This window comes from Theropithecus gelada, chromosome 1, assembly GCF_003255815.1.
Source record: "Theropithecus gelada isolate Dixy chromosome 1, Tgel_1.0, whole genome shotgun sequence".
Lineage (NCBI taxonomy): Eukaryota > Metazoa > Chordata > Mammalia > Primates > Cercopithecidae > Theropithecus > Theropithecus gelada.
The window spans coordinates 139,652,616-139,658,037 of NC_037668.1; positions in this window are offsets into that span (position 1 = coordinate 139,652,616).

The following is a 5,422-nucleotide window of genomic DNA, read 5'->3' on the forward strand; positions in this document are numbered from 1 at the left end:
AAAAAAAAAAAAAAAAAAAAAAAAAAAAAAGAATGAAATATTGTACCTGTTGTCAGAAGAGGAAGGACATAAAATTTTTGTAGAGATTGTAAAATCATTAATGCAAAAACAAAGATTATGCCTAGGAAAAAATGACAAGAAGGAAAATACAGGTTAGTGTTTCCCAAAATTTTCCTCGGCAGTATGAAAGTGGATTGTTTTCCCCCTCTTCCCAATCTTATATGTTATTCTAAGCTTTCTATGATCGCTCTGTCACCCGGGCTGGAGTGCAGTGGTGTGATCTCAGTCTCAGCTCACTGCAACCTCTGCTTCCTAGGTTCAAGCAATTCTCCTGCCTCAGCCTCCCAAGTAGTAGGAATTACAAGCATGCACCACCACGCCCAGCTAATTTTTGTATTTTTAGTAGAGATGGGGTTTCACCATGTTGGCCAGGCTGGTCTTGAACTCCTGACCTCAGGTGATCCACCTGCCTCGGCCTCCCAAAGTGCTGGGATTGCAGGTGTGAGCCACCACACCTGGCCCGGATACACTTTTAGAATAGTAAAAAAAAGTTAGGGCTTTTTTGTTGGAATATGTATATCATGATGATTTACTTCAATTTTATTCAACAAGTGCCTGCGGAGCACCTGCTCTGTGCTCTGCTCTATACCAGCCCGGGATGCCTCCCTCACTGAGAGAATCTCCTAGCTAGAGCAGGTGGCGATGATGTGACTGCAGTTGTTGTACACGCACAACGTGCAGTAATGAAGTGCAGTCATCAGGAGAGTGGATGGAGGTGTGGCATTCCATCTGGTGGAGTGAAGCGAGGTCACTGGGGAGGTGAATTGAGCCCTGGGTTTTAAAAGCTATCTCCCAACCCAGGCAAAACATGGAGGCCAAATGACAAGGTTCTTAAGAAGAAATAGCATTTCCATGCCACACAGCGATGTATAAATAAATCCTCTCCTACTGAGAGCCAGTGCCCAGGGCTGGCTGAGGTGGCGAAGTTTCGCTGCTGGGTTCCCCCCATAATCTCCCTCGGACTCTCCCGAGCCTCCTCCAACACACAATCTGAATAAAACACTGCTCAAATGCCTTATCTCATTCGCTTCGCACTGCAACCCTTCAACGTAGATACTGTTATCATCCCCATTTTACAGGTGAGGAAACCGAAGTTGACAAATATTAAGTAAGCAGCCCAAGGGCACGCAGGTCAGAGAGGGCAGAGCCGGGGCGAGGCCGAGGCCTTCCAACTCTGAGTCCACAAGCTTCCGTTCTGCCTGCGGCCTCCTTGCCGCCGACCCTGCTCTGGTCCAAGCTGGCGTCAGTGGGGCTCCCCCTCTGAAGGGTGGTCCTAGAGTCCTACCGAGGCCAGCTTCTCCAGACAACGCCTGTGGCGCCCCATGCTCTCAGCCGGTCAGGCCCAGCCCTGCTCCAGAGAAGGAACCAGAAAGAGCCCTGCCCTCAGGACCTCTGTTTCCCCCTCTGCCTCTGTTGGCCCCAGGGCGGTTCTGGATGGGACCCCTTTCCTGAGCTTCCTCCCACCCCTTGGGAACCAAGAGCTTCTCCCTACTGTGGACTGGTGGCTTTGTGTTCAGCCCACCTGCAATCAGAGTCCACCTTGTGCCTACCCCAGGGCACAGCAGCATGGGCTGACCGCTGGGACCTAGCTACAGAGAGCAGAGGCTCACAGCCCATTCAACCTCTCCAAGCCTCAGCTCCCTTGTTTGCAATTTATAGGACACAGGTCCTGCCTCATATGATGGTTTCTGGAACTCTGCAGATGATTTCCCTAAAGCACCCATCACGGTGCCTGACGCCTTCCTGTGCTCAGGGACTGGAATGTCGCCCTCTACCATTAGACAACGCCCCTGGGAGTCAGGAGGAAATGCAGCTCACTGAGCCAGGCTCCACTGGAAAGAGAGCTGAAGGGTCATGGGGTCTGAGGCCAGGCACCCTCAGACCCCATGACTGGACTTGGGGACTTGCAGTGGCCTTGCCTGTCGGTTTTTTTTTTTTTTTTTTTTCGAGACAGAGTCTTGCTCTGTCATCCAGGCTGGAATGCAAAGGTGCCGTCATAGTTCCCTGCAACCTCAAACTCCTAGACTCAGGTGATCCTCCCGCCTCAGCCTCCTGAGTAGCTGGGACTACAGATGTGCACCACCATACCTGGCTAATATTTATTTAGTTATTTATTTTTTGTAGAGACGGAGTCTTGATATGTTTCCTAGGACGGTCTTGAACTCCTGGCCTCAAATGATCCACCCACTTTGGCCTCCCAAAGCGCTGGGATTATAGGCATGAGCCACTGCACCCTGCCTTGTTGTCCTGTGGATTTTAAAATCTTGTTGTTGAAAAAAATGATGTATCTTTTGTTTTCTTTGAGACAGGTCTCACTCTGTTGCCCAGGCTGGAGCTCAGTGGCAGGATCTCAGCTCACTGCAACCTCTGCATCCCAGGTTCAAGTGATTCTCCTGCCTCAGCCTCCCGAGTAGCTGGTACTACAGGAGCACTACCACGCCCAGCTAATTTTTATATTTTTAGTAGAGATGGGGTTTCACCATCTTGGCCAGGCTGGTCTTGAACTCCTGACCCCATGATCCAACCACCTGGACCTCCCAAAGTGCTGGTATTACAGGCGTGAGCCACTGTGCCTGGCCTAATTTCTGTATTTTTAGTAGAGACAGGGTTTCACTATGTTGGCCAGGCTGGTCTCGAACTCCTGATCTTGTGATCCGCCTGCCTTGGCCTCCCAAAGTGCTGGGATTACAGGCGTGAGCCACCGCACCTGGCCAGGATTTCCTTTCTATTTAAGGCTGAATAATATTCCATTGTATGAATAGACTACATTTTGTTTATCCATTTGATTTGTTTGTTTTGAGATGGATTCTCACTGTTGCCCAGGCTGGAGTGTAGTGGCCTGATCCCAGCTCACTGCAACCTCTGCCTCCAAGGTTCAAGCGATTTTCCTGCCTCAGACTCCCAAGTAGCTGAGATTACAGGTGCACACAACTATGCCTGGATAATTTTTGTATTTTTAGTAGAGGTGGGATTTCACCATGTTGACCAGGCTGGTCTCGAACTCCTGACCTCAAGTGATCCACCGGCCCTGGCCTCACAAAATGTTGAGATTACAGGTGTGAGCCACTGCGCCTGGTTTGATTGTTTTTTTTTAATGCAAATCAGACCTTGTCACTCTTTTGCTTGAAGCTCCTCAGTGGTTGCCTATGGCTGTCAAGGTCAGAGCCTCACCACGGCCTGGGTTTCCTCCTGTGGTCCCTGGCCCTCGCCTCCTGCTCTATCCTTATTGTGAACCACGCCAAGCCCTTTCTCAACCCCACCCCTTGCTCCCTCTGTCTGGAACTACCTTCCCCGTCCTTTTTTGCGCTGTTCATTCTCAAGTCACCTCCTCAGTGAGCCCTCCCTAGTTGCTCCCTTTCATCACCCTGTTTTCTTCCTCCCCATTATCTGGTTTCCCCGGAGGCTTTTGGAATGTGAGCTTCATGGCAAAGGCCTATCAGGGTCACTGCTGTGTTCAAGGCTCAGTAAGGATGCCTCGGTGTGCCTGACTGCGGAACGGGCCGGCTGGCTGGGGGTGTCACCTGGCGAGATTTGTTGTCACTTGCTCACTTGTCCTAGATGCTGTTTATAAAAATACTAACAGAACCAGGCACGGTGGCTTATGCCTGTAATCCTAGCATTTTGGAAGCCCGAGGCAGGCAAATCCCTTGAGCCCAGGTGTTTGAAACTAGCTTGGGCAACAGGGCAAAACCCTGTCTCTACTAAAAAAAACCAAAAAACAAAATTAGCCAGGCATGGTGGTGCGCATATAGTCCCAGCTACTTAGGAGGTTGAGTGGGAGGATCACCTGAGCCTGGGGAGGTTGAGGCCGCAGTGAGCTATAATTGCATCACTGCGCTCCAGCCTGGGTAACAGAGTGAGACCCTGTCTCAAAAATAAATAAATAAATAAATAAATAAATAAATAAATAAATAAATAATAAAGTAATAGTAGAAGGTGGTGTATGGCCTTGGAAAAGGCTGAGTTCGACGGCTAGGAAGGTTAGTTTTCCCCTCTCTTCCTCTTCCTCACATTCATACCCTCCAGATCATGGTGCTGAACTGAAGGTCTCAGTTTCTCCTTACGCCCCATCAAGGAGGGTGATGCCGACAGCAGGCATCCTCTCCTGACTTCCCAGCAGTTTTGTGAAGATGTGGGGGAGAGGCCAGGCATGGTGACTCACACCTGTAATCCCAGCACTTTGGGAGACTGAGGTGGGTGGATCACCTGAGGTCAGGAGTTCAAGACCATCCTGGCCAACATGGTGAAACTCCGTCTCTACCAAAAATACAAAAATTAGCTGGGTGTGGTGGCAAGTGCCTGTAACCCCAGCTACCGGGAGACTGAGACAGGAGAATCACTGAACCCAGGGGGCGGAGGTTGCCGTGAGCTCAGATCACACCATTGCACTCCAGCCTGGGTGACAAAGCAAGACTCTCTGTCTCAAAAAAAAAAGGAAAGAAAGAGAGAGATGTAGGGGAGAGAGAAATGAAGAATATCGGGGGGGAAATGAAGAGCTTAAAAAATATAACTACAAAATCTTTTAGCCACAGGGGGAAAAAAAGCAAGGGCAACATAAATAATTTGAGATTTTTCTCCAGAGAAATAGCAAAAGTTCCACTCATCTCCATTTAGAAGTTTGTAATAGGGAGAAACATATTCCATAAATCAAAGAGTAATTTATTTTCAAATTACATATGTCTGTAGAAACACATAAAATTTATACAGAAAGATGAAGAGATTATAAGAAAAAAAAAGTCCTTAATTTCTTTTTCTTTCTTTTTTTTTTTTTTTTTTGAGACGGAGTTTCTCTTTGTTGCCCAGGCTGGAGTGCAGTGGCGTGATTTTGGCTCACTGTAACCTCTGCCTCCAGGGTTCAAGTGATTCTCATGCCTCAGCCTCCCAAGAAACTGCGACTACAGGCACGCCCCACCACTCCTGGCTAATTTTTTTTTGTATTTTTAGTAGAGACAGGGTTTCACTCTGTTGGCCAGGCTGGTCTTGAACTCGTGGCCTCAGGTGATCTGCCCATCTTGGCCTCTCAAAGTGCTGGGATTATAGACATGAGCCACGGCGCCTGGCCCCTTAATTTAGAGTAAAGGCAAGGACCTAAGTGATATTTTTTATGTGTTGCAAATATCTCCTCCTACTCTCAGCTTTCCATTTCCTTAATGATGTCTTAAAAATTGTATTAATATAAGATACATACAGTATGGAAATGAATAAATCATAATGTACAATGTGAATTTTGTTTGTTTGTTTGTTTGTTTTTTACAAATGAACTGTGTGACCAGCATCCAGATCAAGAAACGGAACATTATAAGAACTCTAAAGCCCTGGAGACCGCTTCTGGTCACCACCTTCCAAGGGTACCATTATCCTG